Below are 25,523 nucleotides of genomic sequence, written 5' to 3'. Positions count from 1 at the left end.
TAAACGAACGCTCAAGTTGACAAGCAGATGAGCTAAACAGCGCATTTTGGTTTTGAAAGTAAATGTGTTCGCGTTTAAATAAAGAAAGACTCGAAAAGAAACACGTACTACATATTAATAATTATCAATAGTTAAAGTTCCTTACATTTTTAAGCTGGAAAATGTACCTTTTCAGTCAAAGTTCTGTTCCTGGCACAGATCGGATTTTTTTGAGGCATCTGGATTAAATAGAACTGAAAGAGAGGAAGGACTGCCTTCTGAGCTGAAAGAAAAGAAGGACTGTTCCTGTTTGTGGTGAATGAAATAAACAACAGACTATTCCAAGTGATTCATTGAAGAAATATATATTAATTATTTTAGCCAATTGTTTTAATTGATTATTTTAATTAATTGTATTAGCTATTTGTATTAGTTAATTATTTTAAATTCTTATTTTAGTCTGTTGTGTTAAATTATTATTTTGACCTTTTACCATTAAGGATTGCAAGAATGTCTGACGAATCCATGTCAGCACCTCCAAAGTTCTTACCTGTTCCAGGAGAGCCCGTCATCCCTTGGAAAAGATGGAAAAACATTTTTTTCACATATTTGTTAGCAATAGGAGGAGATAAATAAGGCCCTGTGAGAAGACAGGCGATACTTTTACATCATTTGGGGGTTGAAGGTAGGAGAATATATGATGACTTACCAGAGATTTCTTTAGGAATGGGAGATGGTCAATGTTAGACCTGTCAGCCCTAGGGTGGTCTCCCCATCTATTTTTGATCGTGCCTCATTTTTTCCACCCTCATTTTTATGTTGGACTAGGTCTCCGGGCGCCTTTTCATTGCCAATCAGTGTTAAGGTGCAGGTGCTCCCTTCTCCCAAGATGGCTGCCACAGACCCCTGCTACTGCAGAGTAGTCTTTATTAGTAGCACCCTAGCTGCCAGGAACTGGCTGGAACCCCACAACAATGTTGCGACACCAGCCCGCCTTTTTTGTCCCATAGATAGAATGGGGAAGCTCCTGGAATGTGCTGGAACCTTCTAGAAGGGAGGTGTGGTTTTTACTTTTGCCGCCTTGGCTAGAGGTCACCTGACCTAGGGCTACTTAAGTGAGGGAGGGAACTTTTTCTAGTTAGTTGGCCAGTTGGGGTGAAGCAGAGCTGGAGAATCCATGCAGGAGTTTTAGGCGGTAGGGCCTAGCCAGGGACTTATGCCTCTGAGAGTGACAGGGCTTAGGTGCTGCCACTTAAGTGAGTGAGGGATCCTGTGAAACCCACTGATCTTGCCCAGCAGTAGGAGGACCCAGGGAACCTCTGCCCAGCCTGACTAGGAAGGACCTAGTCGCCAACTCATCCCCTACCCCCCAGGAACAGAACCCCAAGGGCGCCAGTATCACCTGCGCCGCAAGAACTGAATCCTGAAACTTCATGACAAGAACTGAATCCTGAAACTTCATGACAAGAACTGAATCCTGAAACTTCATGCCAAAAGCTGAGTGCTGGAATTTCATGACACCAAGCTGAATACTGAACTTTCCTGCGAAGACTGATTGCGTGACTACTGGGGATCAACCAGGTACTAGTGCTGTGTTCCTCGCGCTTCCCAACCTGGCCTGGGATCCCCCGCATTGATCTACCGTCGAGCGCGGAGCTGGCTGAGCTCCCGCTTAATTTGTGACCCCCCCTGGTGCTAGGACCAGCAGCCCGATCACCGCCGCGGCCCGTAGGCCTCAGGGACGTGTCCACGTCGAGTCGGGGCCCGCGGAGAAGCCCGGGGCCCCGTCGCTGCCGTCGCAGCGTTAGGAGGAGGAGCGAGTGTCCGTGACGTGTCCAGCGCCGTTGCGCGCATCTAACGAAGGGCCCGGAGCGGAGCCGAGCGACGAGACAGAGGTAACCCCCGGGGGCTGGGAGGTAGCGCGGCCGTGTGAAGGCCTGGGACTCGCCCCCCCCTGCTCCCCGGGAGACTTGGGAAGGCCCCGCTGCACCCCCTGCCATGTGGGAGCGACACCGCATGCAGAGACTGTGACTTTCCCCCCTCCGTGGGATTTCCCTCCGTCCCTCCGGACTTTGAATTCCCCCTCCGTGGGATTACCCTTGCCTGAGGACTGCCGTCCGCTTGACTCACAAGTGCTCAATGCTCCGAGTGTGTTCACCTGTGCTCAATGCGTTCTATGTCTAAGTAGCGCTGATCCTCAGTTTGTGTTCTCAAGTGCTCAATGCGTGCTATGTCCAAGTAGCGCTTATCGTCAGTTTGTGTTCTCAAGTGCTCAATGCGTGCTATGTCCAAGTAGCGCTTATCCTCAGTTTGTGTTCTCAAGTGCTCAATGCGTGCTATGTCCAAGTAGCGCTTATCCTCAGTTTGTGTTCTCGAGTGCTCAATGCGTGCTATGTCCAAGTAGCGCTTATCCTCAGTTTGTGTTCTCAAGTGCTCCATGCGTGCCATGTCCAAGTAGCGCTTACCCTCAGTTTGTGTTCACGAGTGCGCAAGGCGCCCTATGTACGAGTAGCGCTCCCTTTTCAAGTTGAGTTCTTAAGTGTGGTGCGCTCCGTGTACGAGCGGCGCTTTATCTTCAAGGGGTGTTCATAAGTGCAATACGCTCTGTGTACCAGCAACGCTTTATCCTCAGGGTATGCTTGGAAGTGCTCCATGTGTTAGGCAGACGTGTAGCGCGTTCTCCTTACGTTATGCCCAGGAGTGCCTAGCCTTTGATGTAAATGAGTAGCGCTTCAACCTCAAGTTATGCTCAGTGGTGCCTAGGGTTCAAAGTATACGAGAAGAGCTGTATTATCACGTTATGCTCATGTGCATTTGTTTCTTTGTAGACACCAGTAGCGCCGTGTATGCAGGCCCCGGCCCGCAGCACTGGTGAAGCTCATGCTGCAGGGATTGCTGAGGTAACTGTAATGAGATGCGGTAATGCACATGTTAATGTGTATAAGTTGAGATACATTGCCATCTAAGAAACTGTGCGTACTCTTTTGATTAGATAAATCTGATTAATTTGCATTCACCTTACTGTGTGGCGTCCCTTATTGTGTGCGTTTACTGCTTCAGAGGATGTGTGTGTTGTATGGTCGCTTAACACATAGGCCTTTGGGTGCCCAGCCGCTTGTGTCAAGTTACCCCCTTAAGGCTTGGAGACCCCACGTCTTACATTGTTGGCGAGCGGTGAAATATTAGGACCTGTGACCATACAGCACCCTTCCGTGAAGCGGAGGGCGCCACAATTAAACGCCTGTTGTTTCAAAGCTCTGCAACTATTATTTGCTGCATTTATTCATTCCACTGTCCAGGTAGAGGGTGTGAAATCCTGGTTAGCTTGTAACTGTCACCCATATCCTAGGAATTTCTTCCTTAGTATCTAGGTCCCCACCTGTCTCGATGGAATTCCGGTTAGCTGACCTCGAGGGGTACACTGTAAAGCAACTGAGAGAGTTCGGGCAGGGGATGGGGGTGCCTGGGGTGCGGAAGGCCAAAGGACTGGAACTCCGCACCGCCATTAGGGCATGGGTAGAGGCCCACCCAGAAGGGAGAGAGGATGAGGGACAGGGGGCTCCAGATGCACCTCAGGAGGAGAGCGCCCAAGAAGTACTAGACATACTTAATGTGGATATGTCTGAAAATGTGCCCCCAGGGGGACGTTCTGGGGCCAGTAGTAGGACAGGATCTAGGAGGAGCGCGTCTCCAGAGGAGTACGAGGACAGGAGGGAGGAGAGGCAGCTAAAGTGGGAGCTAGCGAAATTGGAACATGAGAGAGAAAGAGAAAGAGAGAATAAGAGATGGGCAATGGAGGAAAAGAAGTTGGCGCACGAGCTTCAGCTGAAAGAGTTGGAGCTGCGCGCCCTCCAATTAAATGCGTCCAATAAGGACAATGGTGGCAGCATACCTAAAGAGTCTCACAAGTCAAAATATTACCTACCCAAGGAAGTCATTGCCAACTACACAGTGGGGGACGACATTGCTAAATGGTTGGAGGCATACGAGGTAGCCTTGACTGCCCATGGGGTACCCGAGAGTAATTGGGGAGGTGGCCTATATCGTTATATACCTCCCAATGTCAGGGACAACCTGTTATATTTGGCCAAGGCGGATCAGGTCAGGTATGCCCCCATGAAAGAGGCCTTACTGAAGAAATGTGGTCTTAACCCCGAGAGGTACAGGCAGAAGTTCCGTGGCAGCCATAAGCTGTCCACACAGACGTGGGTGGATTTTTTTGACTATACCCGCAAGGCACTAGATGGTTGGGTGCGTGGCAGCGAGGTGCAGGACTACCAAGGGTTGTACAATCTTTTTTTAAGGGAGCACCTCTTGGATAAGTGCTTTCCGGAGCTGCGCCAACATCTGGTGGACCGCAAGTTGATGGATCCCCGTGAGCTTGCGGAGGAAGCAGATATTTGGGTGAGCACCCGGGTGTCTCACAAGGGCCCCGGGGGAGATGTCTCGAAAGGCGGACAGGGTTTCCCCCAGAAGAAAGAGGGGGGAGACAAAAAGGTGCAGTTCTCTAAAGGCCCCCAAAATAAGTTTGGGAAGGGAGTAGGAACCCCACCGCCGTCCAATTCCACAAGACCCACTTACCCTGACAGGAGTCAGCAGCCAAGGATTGTGCGGTGCTACAAATGTGGGGAGATTGGACACTACAAGGGAGATCCCAAGTGCCGCAAGCGACCCCCAGCCCCAACGGGCGGGAAGAGTCCCGGGGTGAGTAGTGTAGCGCTTGGGGTGGAGCTGCCCTTAGATAGAGAAGGGGAGTGGACAGGCCTGACCCTGGTTTCACTCGGGGATAGAGAGGTGGTCCACATAGTGTCCCTGCCCCCGAACACTGCTAAATATCAGCAGAGGGTGAGAGTTAACGGGGAGGAGGTGGAGGCTCTGAGGGACACAGGTGCAAGCATGACCACCGTAGTGAGGCGGCTGGTGTCCCCAGACCAAGTAGTCCCCGAGGAGTTCCATCCGGCCGTATTGGCTGACGGCAGTGTGAGTCACTATCCAGTGGCTCGTGTTCCATTTGAGTGGGGAGGAGTCAAAGGCCTACTAAGAGTTGCGGTGAGCCCTGCCTTGCCTGTGGGGTGCTTGCTAGGAAACGACCTGGAGCACACCAAGTGGAAAGACTGGAATTAGAGCCCATATTAGAGGAATAATTGGATGGGTGGTGGACCATCTCCCTCCAGCTTTAAAGGGGCATGGCACACTGGAGTACCAGGCGCAGCTGGGTCTGGGGGTTATGGGTCATGGAGAGAACAGAATAGTAGTCGTGTATAGATCAGCTGCTTTGCCTAGATGGGCAGTGCGATGGGTGGGGGAGTGGGGTGGGGGGTGGTGTTATGTTTTTTTAAGGGAGGGGACTGCCTTGGTTCTGCATGTCTCTTTTGTAGTCTTTATACGATATTTCATGAGGAAAATGTAAAAGCTGGTATGTTGTATCTTGCTATGGTTGAAGTCTCTGGGCCACAGAGCTTCGCTGAATGTGTCTTTGACGAATAAAATTTGTTTACAAAAACAGGAGAGAGAAGGCCCATAATTTGTTATAAGTGTGGTTGTCCAGGGCATGTGAGCTCGAGTTTTGCATGTGGTGCAAGGAATGCTACATGCAGGGCTTGCAGAAAAAGGGGTCATTTAGCAAAAGCGTGCAGATCGAAGGGTGGTGTGCAAATGACCAGTGTGAAGGAAGTAGAGAAGAAGGAAGATGCAAATGAAGAATTATTCCTAACTATAGATGGTATTGAATTAGATAAACAACAAATAATAGAATCAGCAAGGAAGAATGGTCTAGAAACTGTTTCATATGTTGATAACAATTGTATGAAATTAAAGAGGGAAAGTACAGAGAAATTTGAGAAACCACACTGTGAGATCACTGTAGGGAATGGGACTGTAAGACTATTGGCTGACTCTGGTAGTCTCTTTACCCTTATTTCAAAGGAAACATTTAGAGAGAAGTTAAATGGAAAAATGAATGAACTTTTACCTTCTGATGTAAAGGCTGTTGGATATGGGGGTTCGAAGATCAACATTTTAGGGATGCAATAGACAAATATCATCTTTAAAAAAAATGGAGTTTATGGAAGGATTTATGTCACTGATGAGGGGTCGAATTTGTTAGGATGGAGACATCAAAGAGACTTAAACATCACACTAAATCCTAATGCAGTAGAACCTGTAATGGCCATTGAAACTAATGTGGGAAATGTATCTTTCAATGATGATGCGAATAATGAATGGGGCAAAATGTTAATGGAGAAATATTCTCATGTGTTTTCTGATAACTTGGGTATGTTGAAGGGATTTACACATCGCATTATTTTGAAGAATAATGCGAGACCGATTGTGCACAAAGTGAGGACAATACCTCACATGATGAAGGAACCACTACAGAAAGAATTAGAGAAACTGTTGGAAGCTAAAGTAATTGAGCCGATAGAATCATCTGAATGGTTGTCTCCAATTGTTGTCACCCCGAAGGATGGGAACAAAATTCGTCTGTGCATTGATTTGAGAGACCTTAACAGAAACATATGGGTGGATAGACAACCCCTGCCGAACATTGGGGAAATGTTAACTGTGATGGGTGGAGGACATGTCTTTAGTGTGTTGGACATGTCCTCAGCTTACCATCAGGTGAATTTGCATCCTGAGTCACGTCCTTTAACTTCGTTTGTGACGCCCTTAGGGGCATTTCGATATTGTAGGATGCCATTTGGGTTAGCATCAGCTTCTTCTGTATTCCAGCGGATAGTGCAGAATATATTTAAAGGTATGGACAGAGTACTCTGTTTCCAAGATGACATAATGATTGTAGGAAGGTCATTTGAGGAACATGATGAGCTTATGGATGAAGTTTTACAAAGAATTTCCAAGTGTGGGTTGACGATAAAGAAAGATAAGTGTCAAATAAGGTTGGGAACGGTCAATTATCTAGGTCATCAGATATCAGCTGAAGGGATAAGGCCGAAAAATAGTATTATAAAGGCTGTTGAGGAAGCTCCTTGTCCCACTAATAAAGAACAGTTGAAATCCTTTCTGGGGCTTGCTGAATATTGTTCGAAGTTCATTCCAAAATTCTCAGATTTGGTGGAACCTATGAGACTTTTGTTGAAGAAGGGAGTTATATTTGAGTGGAACTGAGAATGTGAAAAGGCATTAGATAATGTGAAAGTTTATATTTCTAGTGCACCATCGTTAGGACATTTTGATCCTAAAAAGAAGTCGTTTTTGGTTCGTGATGCGAGCAATGTTGGAATTGGTGCTGTTTTGTTGCAAGTATCAGAAGAGAATGAAAGGAGCATTGGATTTGCTTCTCGTAGGTTGCAGGGTGCGGAAAAATCTTATTCGACTATGGAAAAAGAAGCACTTGCGTGTTGTCGGGGGATGGCACACTTTAGATATTATTTGCGGGGGATACCTATTGTTGTGAAAACTGACCATAAGCCTTTGATTCACATTTTTAGGGGTGGTCGTGGATTGGATGGTAGTGTGACTCCTCGAATATCAAGATGGCTATCATCTGTTTTAGACTACAATTTTGTTGTAGAGTATGTGCGTGGAAACAAAAATATTATTGCTGATTGCCTTTCCAGGATGTCAGTAGAGGACGATTCTTGCATGGAAATTGTAGATGACTTAGTTGTAGAAGGGAATGCTGAATTTGCCATTACTCAAGATGAATGGAAGGAGGCAATAGAAGTGGATAATGAATACAAGAAGTTTAAAGAATTCATAATGAATTGTTGGAGTGATTCTGATGGAATGGAATTGCATAAACAATATTTATCAATAAAAGAAGAACTGAGTTTACAGGGTGATAAAGTTTTGAGGAGGAGTAGAATTGTTCCACCGGTTTTGTTAAGATCAAGGTTATTAAGAATTGTGCAGGAAGGACATCTTGGTAGAAGTTTGACTAACCGTAGATGGAGAGAATCTTTTTGGTGGCCTGAAATGGACAAGGACGTAGAGGACTTGGTGAGAGAGTGCCATGTGTGCAGGAATAGCCATAAGGTAAGGATTACGAGAAAACCTCCTTTGAGGAGTATAGAGTTGCCGGGAAAGCCATGGGAAAAATTAGCGTTGGCTATATTAGGCCCAATTGAGAAACTTGGATGTGGTAATCGGTATTTGGTAGTGTTAGTAGATTACCATAGCAAGTGGTTTACGTGTAAGTCTATGGGTGAAGTCACCACTGCTAATGTAATAAAATTTCTCAAGGAAGTCTTTTTGGAGGAAGGAGTGCCTAGAACACTGGTGACAGACAATGGTGTTCAACTGGTTTCATCGGAAATGGGTAGCTTTTTGAATAGCCTTGGGGTATCTCATAGCAGAGTTTCTTTGTTCCAGCCACAGGCCAATGGGCTTGTGGAGAGAGTGAACCGTGTTGTGATGGAATGCATCCAGCTCTCGTTAGCGAATGGTTTGTCATGGAGGGATGAGTTAAGGAGGATGATGTGGGGTCATAGAATTACGCCTCATTCGGTGACAGGCATATCTCCTTTTATAGCCTTGAGGGGAAGAGAACCAGATAGTAAGGAGCCTCCGATGTGGTTACAAGACAAAAAACAGGTTTGGGTTGATAGAGAAAGAATGTTGTTTAGATCACGGGAGTGTCAGTGGCGTGGCATGGTAGGGTTTGATCGTGGGAAAGCTGTTAAGGAGTTACTGTTTCAGGAAGGTGATTGGGTTGTGATGAGGAAGTTTGGGTTTGTAAAGAAAGGAGAAAGCACATTTTCTCAACCCCACAAGGTGAAATCTGTAAAAGGCTCCGTGGTTTAATTGGATGATGGTAAGTGGTGGAGTGTTGGGGATTTATGTAAAGTATCTCATTTATGAGTTGTCACCGCTGTATTGTAAAGTTGTGAAGTTCATTAATTTTATGTTGTTCCTCATATATTTCTAATATGTACATGTAATGTTTTTCTTGTATATGTGAAGTTTAATAATTTTATCTTGTTTCTCACATATTTTTTTTAATATATACATTAAGTGTTTTTCAAATGTTTCTATTATTTCATAAAGGGGAAGATCTGTGGTAATGTGTAGTATTGCTTGAAGTAGCTGTGATGCAATGGAATCGCAGCTAGAGCAAGATTCTAAGTGAGACCAGTACTGGATTGTAATGCTGAAGGTGGCTGTATGTTAATCTGCTCTTGAATAAACTATACTTAACCTCAACTTTTTGGAGTGGATTACTACAAATAGATAATGAATGAAAGCCTAATTGATAAGTTCAAAACACCGTCCACCTGAACTGGCCTGATTTAAGCGATACAATAAAAATTGTTGCGCCCCAATGTGATCTCTTTTCCTCTTCTAGGTCCAGAAAAAAGTCAACATACTCTAATGGCATAATGTTGTCTTATGCTATTTACATAATCTTGATGCTTTGGGTTAGCAAACTGTTATCCCTTGTTCAATGATGGTAATAACTAAAATGAAATCAGGTTCCAATGTGGCCCCATCTGGGTCTTGAAACAGGCAATGTCAGCCATAACCCTGTCCTCTGAATTCAAACAGTACTGAAGGCTACAACCAAATTGCATAAGTGATGTCTATCATGAAAGAAATGCCAGGTAACTCACACATGTCCTGTTTTCTTTTTTTTTCTCTTGTGAGGTATTCAAGTGGTTAAAACCTCAAGAGAGTATTGGGAACAGCCAGAACTCTTAGCAGATTGGCTGAAGCTGGACACACTTCCTAGGTCACAAATTCTTATGTAGGGCCGGTTTTATTCCATGTGAATTTGCTCATGTAATTAAATAGTCCATATTTCCCTGAACCAGCTTTAATGAAATTCATGCTTTGAGCTTCCCAACTGGGAAAGCTAAATTCTCTGCTGGCCATTTGGCAGTTCAAAACTAACCTGGAACAATATGCCCATCCTGGGAGATTAAAGTTTATCATTGAAGTGGAAGGGCTCACGGGTGACATCAGCTGGTTAGCAGAACGTCCTTGTCAAGAATTTACAAAATGTTCCTACGTGGGACAAATAGAGGACAGACTGACCTCTGGCTCCAGTCACCACAGGGGGTGTTATTTGAAGGTTAGGAGGGAAAAAAGAACACCTAAGGAGTAAAACCTGGCCCAGATGAGAGGCTCGGAATTCTATGAAAGGGGATGGGCAGCCAGTGGGCTGATATTTAGTTGTGCCAGGGAGGAATCATGTGGCATACCTTGACTGGTAGGTAACTTTAAAGTTCTAGTACCTCTGCCCCTCCACTTTTGGTGCATGAGTGCATGGGGAGCACAGGCAGGAAGAGTGGCAGAAAGAGTGGCAGAAGTGGCCCGAGCATCAGAAAAACACTATATAAAGCAATGAATCAGTGCTTGGCCCATGCTCCATCAAAGGGACAAACACACAAAGAGAAGCTGAAACCAGCACGTCCAAAGAAACTCGATGCCTAGAACCACCACTGCACCCATTGCATGCGGCCCGAGTCTAAGTGGCCCACCAGACCCATCAAGGTCCTTCAGCGCTCCAGAGTCCAATTCCACTGGGTGTTGACCCCTTCAGGACCCCCAACGTCACCTGCAGTCTCTGCTCAGAGACCCCCAAACCTGTAACAATTCCAATTTCAATCACAACTGCTTTCTGTGTACAGCCGTGCATTTATTTGAAAGTATATTTTACCTACCTGTGCCAAGTCTGCTTGGTTCTAGAAATCAAAAATAAGTATACCTTTTTTATACTTACCTAATTGGTCTGGATTCTATCTCTGAGTATGTGCCACCAGTTCTTGATTGAGTGAAAACAATAAATGCTTAACACACCATCCTGATAAGCCTAACTGCTCGACCATACTACCACAAAGAGAGCTGTTAGTGACTATCTAATTTAGCCTCTGCTATACCTTGGGATCCACTGGCCTCTGTGCACACTATACTTTACTTTGGTATAGTATATACCGAGCCAGCTTCCTACACATGTCAGATGTATAGAAACTATATCTCAGAAATGGAACCAGCTAGAAAAATAATTGCACAACTATTTTTATTAATGATTAAAATCCAATTCAATGGTGAAGTCGTATTTTTAATAAGTATTAGGAAAAAGTAACTTCTAGAAAGTTACCCTTCCTCTGTCTGAACTGTCAGAAAACTAATTACAATATGCCTCTGCCAGCCGTCAGCCTGCGCTCAACCTTGAATAGGTGTAAATTAGGTGTGAAATGCCTCCCAGGAGCAAGCAGTAGGCTCACCTGAATTGCCAGAGATGACTCTTTGGACCTCAACAGAATATACAGGGTAGGGGTTGTGGGCCTCCTTTTGACAACACAGTATCATATCTAGCTTGCCAGGTCAATTGAGCCACAAGTAACAGTTTGGGTAAACTTTAAAGGGTATAAACAGAATGCCAAGACAATTCTTGTGGATCCCCCATCCGGTTGCTGCAGGGGCCTGCTTTTGTCCTGCCAGACTTCTGTCTCTAGGTTTGTTGTGGGTACAATGCCTGTCTCAAATAGGATTTTTGTGTTAGATGTGGGAGGACACTAAGATTGCCCTAGTACACTGACCATAGAGACACAAAGGCATACACACACTTACCAAGTCCTCAGATCCCAAGTTTAGTATGACTGAAGACTTGCAATCTTGAAAATGTCCTGACACATGGCATTTTGGGCCTGTTTGTGGTAAGGCACACAGAGATTACTACAAAAGTAAGTAGGACAGGGCCTGGGAACATATGATCCCATTGGTTAGGGAGGGGCCAGGAGTCACCCCACCAACTAGCTAGTGCCAGGCCTAAATGTGGTATCCCCAGGCACCCTCTTCAGAACACCTTCAGGACTTGCAGAAGATCACAATAGGACTGGCCCTACTTTATTGCTGTTTTGGTACTTTATATATATATATATAATAACCACAATCCTGAAGACGATCCCAATTACGGTCTCAAAGCAGGTACGGACCACGATATGGTGAAAAGATTCTTCTTTATTTAGTGCAGATTTTTAAAGTGCCTGTGCAAAATCTTTACAAAAGCAAGTGCCCAGCCTATACACACATAGCCCTAAGGTAAGCCTGTCTGCTCTGTGCCATAGCTACCAGAGGGTTGAACTCAGGTCATTTGTGACTTTAAAGGTTCACACTAATAAGGGTTGTAATCATTCATTGAAGTGGGTAGTCACCCACCCCAAATAAAAATGTCCTATACATACCACATACAAGCATCCATCAAGTCTCTTAAAAGTCTTTTAGGTTGCATTTGTTAAGCTAATATTATTCCAGAACTGATAATTACCATTATAATTATCAATTGTACATGTATGTCTCCAGATACAGTTTTGAAGACAGAATTGTTTATGTAATCAAGCCATTGAAAGTCAATGTGCCCGATTCACAGAACTAACTCTGGACAAAATCCTAAACTTACTACCATATTGGTATTCACAGAAGGCACTTACTCATTTTGGTATTCACAGAAGGCACTTACTCATTTCGGTATTCACAGAAGTTAGGAGTCCTAACTTTAGGACTCCTAAATGCCTTCTGTGAATACCGAAAGTCTTAAAGTTAGTATTTTATCTATACTAGTCCAATTACTGTCAATAATTCGCGGATATAAAGCCAAATCAGCCTCAATTTTATGTTTCCATCTAACTATATTTTCTTTAGGGCACAATAATTTCCCTGGGCTGGTGGCGTAAGTGTCAATGCGCAGTTGACAATTTCAAGTTGTACTAAAACCAGCATATGATAGTTTAAGAATATCTCAGTATACTTTATAAGTTGACAGAATTCATTTGCTACAAAGAAGTAGTCAATATAGTGGAGTTCAAGCCTTGCTTAACCAGATCTGTAAACAAACAAATTCCATTTGCATGCTTCCATTTAGGATATGTGAATAATCAAGAAGAACTAGCTGTTAAATGGAACAGCTAGTTCTTCTTTATTATTCACATTTATTTTAGGGGAAGAGAACTAGCCTTTCTGTTCCTCTCTCTCATTGATCCTATCCATTTAGGATATCGCAGTTCAGGCTTATTGCATGTTTAAATAATTGACAACCCTGCATGTCAGATCGTTGAGTTCATATTGGAAGAGTATCAATTTCAAATGTTTCTTTGTGTCTTATTTAATCACAGAGACTACACAGGTGCAATCAAAACATTCGCAGTGCGGCTTCCGAGCCAACCACAGCACCGAGACCGCCCTCATCGCAGCCACTGATGACACCCGTGCCCTGCTCGACAACGGGGAAACAGCTGCCCTCATCCTCCTGGACCTCTCCGCAGCGTTCGACACGGTCTGCCACCACACCCTAGTTCAACGCCTCAGCAACATCGGAATCCAAGAGAAGGCTCTGGAGTGGATCATCTCGTTCCTCGCCGGAAGAACACAGAGAGTCCGCCTCCCCCCATTCAGATCCGAGGCCACCGAAGTCATCTGCGGCGTACCACAAGGATCATCACTCAGCCCCACCCTCTTCAACATCTATATGAGCCCCTCACGACCATCGCACACCAACACAACCTCAACATCATCTCCTACGCCAACAACACTCAGCTGATCCTCTCCCTCACCAACGACCCAGCCACCGCCAGAACCAACCTACACGAAGGGATGAAAGAAGTAGCCGAGCGGATGAGGACCAGCCGCCTGAAGCTCAACTCAGACAAGACGGAGGTCCTCATCCTGGGACCATCTTCCTCCGCCTGGGACGACTCATGGTGGCCCCCTGCCCTGGGCAGCGCTCCCAAACCTACGGACCACGCACGCAACCTGTGTCAGGATCTGTATGCAGAGCGCCTGCCGAGACTACGGTTCCCAGAATCCCATGTGTAGCGTGGGAGGAGCCACGGGCATAAAATGCCCTGAACGCACGCACGACGTTGTGCGTAATTGACGATTTCCAGAATCGAAGGGCTGCGTCCCGTAAAACTTTTTCCCACGGTATTGGAGTGAGACGCGGAGATTGCTGCACACTTTGGCCGAGAGCTTCGGCAGCCGAATATCGAGGACTGAGACGAAGAAGATCAGAGAGCTGTTTCCGTATCCGGGGTTTCCAGGCGGCGAGACTGTAGGCTTGGAGGCCATCACAGGATCAGCGGCGACTACCGCACTACTCTCAGGAGGGTTCCGAGATACACGCTACCCCGGCGGAATTCCTGTCAATAAACCGGCAAACAGCAAGTATCCGACGGGGGGTGTGTCTTAGTCGTAAAGGGAACTAGCATTCGTGCAACTTAAAGGCGTCCATGGCCGGCTGGCCATTTGCAGTTTTTTCGTCATAGAAGTCACCCGTAATGGTCTGGAGTAAGACCTATGTCTATTAGTGTTCGGCATCAGTGCGAAGTCGACTACTTAGCTTAGAGGAGATTTCTGGTGCATAGACAGGTGGGGTGTCATTATTACTTCATGTCGGGGTTATCGCTAGAGTGAACATCCAGCAGACTTAGTGGTATAACATTTCAGAGACCATAAAACAAAACCCACCAAAGAATTACAGACGGGGGGCCCTGCTCTCTGAGGTACTGCATTCTGTGTACGTACACAGACATAGAGTCCTGTTAGGCTCCACTGATTACGTTCAGAACCTTCCCTCATTCACTAGCAGAGAAGGAGACCGCCAATCCTCTCTATTATCAAAAGGTGTACAAAGATATAACCCAGACTTAATGGGTCTTCTATTGCTTTGTTAGCTGATGCAAGTTGTGTATGGTTACGTCATGGAGTGATGGTATGAGTGTTTATGCGGAAATAAGGAAGCTCATCATCATAACTGTGCAAAGTAGCGATAAGTACTGAGAGTAGGTATTTTGGCTTGCATTGTGTTATGTTTTTGTTTGTATGTTAACTTTTCTTTACAGGTTCTACTCCCCGCTGTTCCCATCCTTCCCTTCCCTCGCTCGATTGCTCCAGTCTTCCGTGCCTTTAGTGCAGGAAGTTGGTGACGTCGAGAGGTGGACCCCATATAGCGTCGCCCGAATCCTGAGGAGTGTTTGGACCTGGGACTGATTCTTGACAACCTGGGCTTCATCCTGGACTCCTCCCTCTCGATGACCAGACAAGTAAACGCCGTTTCGTCCTCGTGCTTCAACATCCTACGCATGCTCCGGAAGATCTTCCGATGGATCCCCACCGAAACCAGGAAGACGGTCACACAGGCACTCGTCACCAGTCGACTGGACTACGGAAACACCCTCTACACCGGAACCACAGCCAAACTTCAGAAGAGACTCCAACGCATCCAGAACGCCTCCTCACGACTCATCCTGGACATCCCCCGCCACAACCACATCTCCGGACACCTGAGAGACCTGCACTGGCTCCCCGTCAACAAGAGAATCAAGTTCCGTCTCCTCACCCACGCACACAAGGCCCTCCACTACCTGGGACCCAGGTACCTCAACAACCGCCTGAACTTCTACACTTCCACCCGCCAGCTTCGTTCGACCAACCACGCCCTCGCTGCCGTGCCACGCATCCGAAGAGCCACCATGGGAGGAAGATCCTTCTCCTACCTGGCAGCCAAGACTTGGAACTCCCTCCCCATCCACCTCCGTCAGGCCCAAGACCACCTCTCCTTCAGGAAGCTACTCAAGACCTGGCTCTTCGAGCAGTAGCAGACCACCCCTCCCCCAAGCGCCTTGAGACCCTCCGGGTGAGTAGCGCGCTATATAAATGTTTTGATTGATTGATTGATTGAAAACATTAAGAAACCCCAAAAGACACACTGAACTATTCTGGTATTGTTAATGAAGGTCTTAAATAACTTTTATTGTTTCCGCAAAGGAGCTCTAAATATGTATACCTGGGGGACTATATATATATTTACTATAAGAAGATCCATATGTGTTGCATTTCTATTGTGTACAGAAAGTTTTAATGCAATAATTTCATGGTTAACTACTCTCAATAGTAGCTTCAGTTTACCTCTGTACTTGAAAGAATTATCATGCTCTCCATGACCCTTTAACGCTGCATTTGCTAGCTTTGAGTACATCTGATAGTCAATCAAGTCAAACTTCTGAGTGATTCAGTTTATAGTTAACATATCTGAGTAGCAGAAAAAAGAGAAAAGGTACCTTTGAAAATAAAGTGATTTAATCAGAGTATATTCCAGCTCGCAATAGTGAAGTAAACATTAGGAATTGATATCCATTTTTTGTGTGGGCATATAGAGCAGCTTTAAAACACTCCAAAGAGTACTTCATGGTACCTACCCCAAATCTGATGTTCATTGTAGCATGGTGAATTTTACCCCTACCCCTCAACTCCAGATGTCACTAAAAGAGCGCCTGCATTCATCTTAACGTCTTCTGGCAGAGAATATAAGATACTAGAGTGATTTGTTTTAACAGATTCTGCTCTATTTCAGCTCAATTATTGCCCCTGAGTATTATTCTTCAAGTGGTTAGCTGGAAGGGTCACATCTATACCCCTTATCCTTCTATCATCTTGATCCAGATCAGGTTAGAGCTTGATTCATTATAAAAACTAACTATGATGTTAAAGGTGACAAGTTGTATATCACTCAAACAGAATAATCTAAGATTCCTTAATGAAAAGTCTTTAAGGCAGTCCCTGTTTAGTGCAACGACATCCTCATCTTTTGCAAAAATATCTAAAAAAACGAGTCGTTTTATATGTAATCACCCCAGTTCTAGGCCTGCCAAAAGGTTTGAGTACTTCATAACTCTAAGTGACCTAATGATCATGCTAAGCAAAACATTGATCTGATCACAAAGCATTCTCTCTGAAGCTGTTGGATTGGATAATAATATGGTTAGACAAAATGGTATTTTTTCCAGATGGCATACCATTATATCATGTTTCTTGATTTCACATTTTTCCCCTAACATTGTCTGTACTGTTTACCACTGTTGATAGGAAAAGAAAGCACTCAGCAATTGGATTAACGGGAGTCTTAAAGTTACAAGATGTATTACTGAGATCTTCAGATGACTGTTGTACTTTTGTTAAATAACCAAATTGTACCTTTGCAATGCCTTTTTTTGTGATGCATTGAATTTCTCTTCTTTTCTAATTAATTTAAATTTAGTTTTAGGTGTGCCAATGGACATTTAAATTTAGTTTCTCCCTTGGTGCTTGATTCTAAATTTCTCTTGCAACACCCCTTCTATCTTTTTATTGCCAAGGTTTCCCTAAATTCATCTCTCTTATTTGAGACACAAAGGTTTCCCACTACTAGGTTTATTTAATTTATTTGTTTATTTATTTTGAGTCTTATATAGAGCATACAAGACCCTTTTGGGTGACAGAGTGCTTTACAAATAGTGTACAAAGAAAAGGGATACGACAGAAGAAAACATAACATTAAATAAAAATACAGTCTATACAGATATATACACATCGAATAATGTCAAAAAAGGAAATAAGAGCACATAATGTAGCATGAGAGAGATGGGGCGAGTCCTCAGTGTGAGAGGAGCTTTTTGGATGGAAAGAGTTTTACTTCTTTCTTGAAGGTGGATGTGGATGGCTTCCATCTTATTTCAGTATGGATAGAGGCCCACATTTTTGGGGCACTTCCAGAGAAATATTGGAGGTAGGCTTTTTAAAAAAAAAATTAGGCTTAGGATGCAAGGAGCTAGTGCTTCTGGAGAGTCTGTTACCACCTGATAGGGTCAGTTTCTGGGCCAGGTAGGAGGGGGTGTTGTAGAGTAATGCTTTGTTGGTTGTACGGGCAAGATTGAGATGGATCCTGGCCTCGAAGGGGAGCCATTTCAGTGATTGAAGGTCGGGTTGATATGATCATGTTTTTTTAACCTGTGATGAGCCTAGCTGCAGCATTCCGTGTAGCCTTCAATAGTGCAAGTGAGGTTTTCAGGAGGCCCACTAGGGTAGTGCTACTGTAATCCAATTTCAATAGCACAAGTGCCTACTGCGGGTAGGAAAGGTTTTAGTTTTGAAAGAATATGCAACTGATGGTTAGCTCCTTTAGTGATGGTGCTGATGTGTTTTTGCATGGAAAAGTCTTTGTCCAGAGTTATACCTAGGGATTTGGCAGAGTCACTGATGTGTGGGGTGCAGTTCAATGCAGTAAGAAGAGGAATCTAGTCTTTGACATTAGGGGTGGAGGTGGGCGATGCAATCAGTAACAATTCAGTCTTGAAGGCATTGAGTGTGAGGTGGTTAAGAGTCAGCTATTGTTGCTTCTTTGTCAGAGGGTGTAGATGTCATCAAGGGAGGTGATTTTCATGTAAAGTTGGGTGTCGTTGGCATCAATTTGGTAGGAGATGTGGGAGAGTTTGATGATTTCAATTTGGGGCTCCATGTAAAGGTTAAACAGTGTTGGGTAGAGAATAAAGCATTGGGGTATGCCCAATGCTAATGGAGATAGATCAGAAAGAGTGTGATTGATTAGAATTCACTGGGATCTGTTGTGAAGAAAGGAGGAGAACCAGTTCAGCACGGTGCTGGAGAGGCCCATCCGATGTACTATAATGTTTAGGAAGGTATCATGATTTATGGTATCAAAGGCCACTGACAGGTCCAAAAGGATCAGGAGCCAGGATTCGTTCTGGTCGAGTGAGCGTAGGGCATCCTCGACAATGAAGACCATGGCTGTTTCAGTGCTATGACCCAATCAGAAGCTAGATTGACAATGGTCGAGAAGTTGGAATTGCTCAATGTGCTTGTAAAGCTGTGAGTGTACCCTTTTTTCTAAGAGTTTGGCTAAAGTAAGGATGTTGGAGATGGGGCGGTATTTGTTGGGGTCGGATTGGTCAGAGTTAGGTTTTTTTAGGATAGGGGTGAACTGGCTACTTTTTAGGCAGCCAGGTATGGAGCAATGGATAGTGAACGAAGAATTGATTATCCTACTCCATAGTAGGAGTACGAGGTGGATGGACTTCAGGAGTTTGGAGGGGAGGGGATCACAGAAGTGGTTAGAGAATTTCAAGGAAGACAATAGATTGAGGAGGCCATTCTCTTCGAGGTGTTAGAAGCAAGACCAGGTGGCATTATTTTTGGGTGAAATGGGGGGCGTGTTTTGGGCAAGATGGAGGATCTAGTGGAGAGGGGTGTGGGGTGGGTTCCTGTGAAAGTACTGTACTAGCGATCTGGATTTCGTTAGAGATTTGCGTGGTTTTCTCAGTAAAAAGGGAGGCAAAGGTTTCACAGTTAGATAGTAATTTGTTGTCGGAGGAAGAGAGATAATTTTTGCGAGACGGTTGGTTTTTGATGATTTCAAACTGTTTTTTTGGTCGATTGATAGCAGAGTCTAGTTGATTTTGGAAGAAGACTGCTTTGGATTTCCTGAAGTGCCTATTGTAGGTGCTGCATCTTACATGAAAGAGTTTGAGATTGTCAAGGGACTAGGAATGTCTCCATAATCCTTCTGCTAGCCTGAGATGACGTCATTCTTCATTAAGGTCATGGTTGAACCAGGGGTTGGATCTTTTTGACAGGATTGCTTTTAGTTGTTTGGGGGCAAGGGAATCCATGGTTTTGGACATGGAGTTGAAGTAGTGTTTATTGAGATCCTGGGTGTCGATCATGGAGGAGGGCAGGAGTAGGATGTTATTACAAATAGTCAGTATAGAGAGTGAGGTAATGTTACGGGTGTCACAGAGCCAGTGTTTGACTTTCATTGGTGTTAAATGTGATTTTTTTTATTAAGGAAGAATGTGATTCAGTGGTGGTCAGTCCAGTCGCAAGGGAGAATAGAGTCAATTTGTAAGGTGTTCTCTTTTGTAATGATTAGATTAAGAGTGGCTCCTTCAATATGGGCAGGGCTTTATCAGGCTTGTATAAGGATGAGGTCCTGGAGAAAGGAGTTGAAACTGTTCTCCAGAGGGTCATTGATATTGTTACAGTGAATCTTGAAGTCGCCAGGAAAATGCGTTTTTTATGTTCATCATTGTTAAAGGAGATATTCTCCATGATCTGTTTAATGAAGGGGTGGTTGTCTCCGTGTGGGTGAAAAAACCTGAGGAGGGTGCACTTTGAATTGTTGGTGGTAGAGATGTTGATCGTGAGGTATTCCCAGGATGACAGAATTGTAGTGTGTGATTGTTTCATAGAAAGTGATGATCTGTGAACTCAAGCTAGGCCACCATCTGAGTGTTCTGGGCGGTCCAGTTTAATGATGTCATACATACCTGAGGGGGAGTAGCATGCCTAGAATAGGAGTAGAGGATTCATTTAACCATGTTCCTGTGAGCAGGATGATGTGGGGGTCCTGGTTAAGTATGAGATCGACTAGTCAGCCTTGTGTTTCACAGCTGAGCTACAGTTTAGTAATGCGCATTTTAGGGTAATGTTAGCACTAGTAGTGGACGAATGTGGGATGGCAATTTGTCTAAGATTCATTTTATTAATAAAGCTAGTACCGGGGTGGGATGTTCTGGAAGGGTGGGTGATCTTAGTCTTGATTTTTGTTGAAGGCAACGTGTGATGGACTGGAGCTGGTTTGTAGGTGTCAAGGAGGGAGGGTGTATCCTTGTTTTATAGCTGTCTGACTAACCTTTTGAGTCGAGAGGAGTGGTTAAGGTTCGGAGTGGAACTCCAACAATGGTGAGAGATCCCTATGTAAGAAGAGATAGGGACAGAGTGGCAGTTGGAGACAGGGGTGTTGTTAGTCAGGGGGTGAGTAGGCTGTGAGGACCATTTGTGTTCAAATTTGGTGGTGATGAGAACTAGTTTGACAATGTAAGCTCAGATCAATTGCAGTTCAGATGTAATAGTTTTGAGCATTGAGTTGTTGGGGAGGTTTCTAGGAGGATCAAGGTTGTGGGAAGCACTGGAGTGTTGGGAAATAACCAGGTGGTTGGGGGAGCTGGTGTTGGTAAGGTTCACCATTGGAACCTTGGTAGTAGTTGATTGAGTGGATGTGGTAAGTGTGTTGATGCTGTTGATGGGGTAGTGGGTCGAGGAGGTTCTAATGGAGCAGGAGGTGGTGGTGTCAGGTTGATCAATCAATGAATCAATCAATCAACCAATTAGGGGAATTGTAAGTGTGCTACTCACCCGTGGGGGTCTCAAGGCGCTGAGGAGGGGTCTGCAGATCTGTTTAGCTGAAGAGCCAGGTCTTGAGGGTCTTCCTGAAGGTGTTCATGGAGGGGGCGCGTCTGATGTCTGCCGGGAGCTCGTTCCAGGTTTTGGCCGCAATGTGAGAGAAGGATCTTCTGCCTGCTCTGTGGATGCGCGGGGTTTTGGCCTGAGCGAAGTTGGAAGTTCAGAGGTTTCTTTTGGGTACGTGGAAGTTGATTCTGTCATTGAGATATTTGGATCCGGTGTTGTACAGGCATTTGTAGGCGTGGGTGAGGATTTTGAAGGTGACTCTTTTCTTCATGGGGAGCCAGTGGAGTCTTCGTAGGTGTTGGCTGATGTGTTTGTGGCAGGGGAGGCCGAGGACGAGTATGGTGGCAGTGTTCTGTATCGTCTGGAGTTTGCGGAGTAGGCACTTGTTTATGCCGGTGTAGAGTGCATTTCCATAGTCCAGTCTGCTGGTGATGAGTGCGTGGGTGACCATCTACTTTGACTCGGGGGGATCCATTTGAACATCTTGCGGAGGGTGCGGAGGGTGTTGAAGCAGCTGGAGGTCACGGCATTGATCTGTCGGTTCATGGTGAGGGATGAGTCGAGTACGATGCCCAGTTTTTGGCGTGTACAAAAGGGGGTGGTGATGGACGGAGCATCAGAACCAATCAAACACTCACACCCAGTCAACAGATCCGGGTTTGATCCATCACCGTTCTTTAGCCCACTCTGCCACCCCAGTTCAGACATGGCCATATGCAAATCAGTCTGACCCTGTGCCTCATGGGAACAGTCCAGCCCGAACTGCCAAGCAATGCCTTCCCTGGACCGGAAACAAGCTTCCTAGGACCGGTTTCTGGCATTTCAGCCGTCTTCAGCCAGGCTTGCTTGAATCCAGTGGCAAAGTGAGCAAGGGACTCATGTCTGAGCATACCCTGCCAACTTATGGCGAACAAAGCGGTACAAAAGGGGGTGGTGATGGACGGAGCATCAGAACCAATCAAACACTCACACCCAGTCAACAGATCCGGGTTTGATCCATCACCGTTCTTTAGCCCACTCTGCCACCCCAGTTCAGACATGGCCATATGCAAATCAGTCTGACCCTGTGCCTCATGGGAACAGTCCAGCCCGAACTGCCAAGCCATGCCTTCCCTGGACCGGAAACAAGCTTCCTAGGACCGGTTACTGGCATTTCAGCCGTCTTCAGCCAGGCTTGCTTGAATCCAGTGGCAAAGTGAGCAAGGGACTCACGTCTGAGCATACCCTGCCAACTTATGGCGAACAAAGCGGTACAAAAGGGGGTGGTGATGGACGGAGCATCAGAACCAATCAAACACTCACACCCAGTCAACAGATCCGGGTTTGATCCATCACCGTTCTTTAGCCCACTCTGCCACCCCAGTTCAGACATGGCCATATGCAAATCAGTCTGACCCTGTGCCTCATGGGAACAGTCCAGCCCGAACTGCCAAGCCATGCCTTCCCTGGACCGGAAACAAGCTTCCTAGGACCGGTTTCTGCCATTTCAGCCGTCTTCAGCCAGGCTTGCTTGAATCCAGTGGCAGAGTGAGCAAGGAACTCACGTCTGAGCATACCCTGCCAACTTATGGCGAACAAAGTGGTACAAAAGGGGGTGTGATGGACGGAGCATCGGAACCAATCAAACACTCACACCCAGTCAACAGATCCGGGTTTGATCCATCACCGTTCTTTAGCCCACTCTGCCACCCCAGTTCAGACATGGCCATATGCAAATAAGTCTGACCCTGTGCCTCATGGGAACAGTCCAGCCCGAACTGCCAAGCCATGCCTTCCCTGGACCGGAAACAAGCTTCCTAGGACCGGTTTCTGGCATTTCAGCCGTCTTCAGCCAGGCTTGCTTGAATCCAGTGGCAAAGTGAGCAAGGGACTCACGTCTGAGCATAACCTGCCAACTTATGGCGAACAAAGCGGTACAAAAGGGGGTGGTGATGGACGGAGCATCAGAACCAATCAAACACTCACACCCAGTCAACAGATCTGGGTTTGATCCATCACCGTTCTTTAGCCCACTCTGCCACCCCAGTTCAGACATGGCCATATGCTAATCAGTCTGACCCTGTGCCTCATGGGAACAGTCCAGCCCGAACTGCCAAGCCATGCCTTCCCTGGACCGGAAACAAGCTTCCTAGGACCGGTTTCTGTCATTTCAGCCGTCTTCAGCCAGGCTTGCTTGAATCCAGTGGCAAAGTGAGCAAGGGACTCATGTCTGAGCATACCCTGCCAACTTATGGCGAACAAAGCGGTACAAAAGGGGGTGGTGATGGACGGAGCATCAGAACCAATCAAACACTCACACCCAGTCAACAGATCCGGGTTTGATCCATCACCGTTCTTTAGCCCACTCTGCCACCCCAGTTCAGACATGGCCATATGCAAATCAGTCTGACCCTGTGCCTCATGGGAACAGTCCAGCCCGAACTGCCAAGCCATGCCTTCCCTGGACCGGAAACAAGCTTCCTAGGACCGGTTTCTGGCATTTCAGCCGTCTTCAGCCAGGCTTGCTTGAATCCAGTGGCAAAGTGAACAAGGGACTCACGTCTGAGCATACCCTGCCAACTTATGGCGAACAAAGCGGTACAAAAGGGGGTGGTGATGGACGGAGCATCAGAACCAATCAAACACTCACACCCAGTCAACAGATCCGGGTTTGATCCATCACCGTTCTTTAGCCCACTCTGCCACCCCAGTTCAGACATGGCCATATGCAAATCAGTCTGACCCTGTGCCTCATGGGAACAGTCCAGCCCGAACTGCCAAGCCATGCCTTCCCTGGACCGGAAACAGGGTCCGAGGTGGTCGGTGGGCTTCGGAGGGCGGTCGGCCACCAGGTGTTGTCCCACGCTGAAGGGGTGGTTCCGAGGACGAGGACTTCTGTCTTCTCGGCGTTGAGCTTTAGGCAGCTGTTGGTCATCCAGGTTGATGTAGGTGGGGGGAGCTGATGTTTCTGGGGGATGGGGTGTGTTGTATGACAGTAGTGTCCGTGGATAGGTTGGCAACCGTTCGGGGGTAGAGGTTGGAATGGGGGGAATGGTGGCTTGGTAGAATGGAGGGAGAGTTAATAAAAGGGGAGTAGTTGGAGGAGAGAAGAGGAGGGGTTATCAGGGGGGTGGTCGGGTCTAGTTTGTTCTTGAGGTAGGGTAAAAGATCACTAAAGAGTTTCAGAGGACTGAATGAGTATAGTTCCGTAATTATAGATGGCAATGTTGGCATTGCAAGAGTTTAGCGTGCAGGGTGCAATAGTAACTTTATGGCCATATGGGATCTTCTTGGTGATGATGGTGTTGAAAGAGGAGGAGAGGATTGTCCCCCATTTGGCACGATGATTGGTCGAGAAGATGAGGTCATTCAGTAAGGTGCCAATGTTGTGAAAAAAATAGGGGTCAGTGATAGGAGTTTCTTTTTTAAGGCTGAGGAGTTTATGTTTGAAATTTCTCCTGCCATTTTTTGTAAGGCGGGGGGTAGTTTATTAAAAATGGATGGTTGTCTGAAGGGGATAGTAGGGTGTTCAGCTGTCCTGCTTCAGTAAGATCCATGCTGGAAGGAGGGGGCAAGAGAACAGTGGGTAGAATGAGAAGGGGCTTCAATAGGAGGTATGCCCTTAGGGGCAGAGGTGGGTGCTACTATGGAAAGGGAAAGGGAGATTATCACAGAGATTGTTTCATGAACTAGTCAGTATAGTCGGACGGCGCTATATTGAGATAAAAAAGAGAACATCATGTATTAAAGCCGTTGGCATGTATGAGCAAAGGGGGTAGGGTTAGGAGATGAACAGTGAGTATAAATTGCAGGAGCAGTGTAGAAGAAGTCAGATTTTGTCCCTATGCTCCCTTTAATATATTGTAGATAAGGATAAACATCAGACAAATTCTAATTGAAAAATAGTTATGAAGACTGAGAAGTATTTTTTGTTTAATCACGTCCTAATGCAGTTCATAAGGGTTGAAGCACTCTTCATTGTGGTAAATGAGGAAATAATGTGCATGATAGTAAATTGTGTTACTGATCCCACATTTATTTCATGGTCATTCCCTTTTTAAGGGTCCTTAATTAGTGATTTAGTTGGATAATAATCAATAATATTACACCTTGTTGAGTGTTAATTTGATAGCTCATTTAATTTAGTAGATGGTTCTTTCTCACTAGATCGTATCAGGTTTGTTAATATTTTAGAGATCACTGTCCAGTTTCTTAATTTCTTTACGTGTGTAGATTCCATTAATCACTGCTAATACACACTTGCTATCAGAAAGAGATGTGATAGACAATAAGTAAATAAACAATATGCTTACACAAAGCAGGTAACGTTTCTTGGCCATGGCCACTGCTAGTCAGCTTGTCAGCAACGCGCTTATCAAGCTTAGAGCAGTGACACATCGCTGACTCATCACCGACGCATCAGCTTAATCTCATGTGTAAGGAGCTGGTACCATCAGGAAGCAGACATAGAGGGCAGACATCCAAAAAGGCAACAGACAAGCTGAATATCTTCCAGCTAAGCACAGGCACCGCCTGCCAGGCAACAGCATAACACAAACTCAAGGTTTATTAATGACAGCACT

Source organism: Triturus cristatus, chromosome 6 (genome assembly GCF_964204655.1).
Source record: "Triturus cristatus chromosome 6, aTriCri1.1, whole genome shotgun sequence".
Taxonomy (NCBI): domain Eukaryota; kingdom Metazoa; phylum Chordata; class Amphibia; order Caudata; family Salamandridae; genus Triturus; species Triturus cristatus.
Note: the sequence above shows the minus strand (reverse complement) of the source record.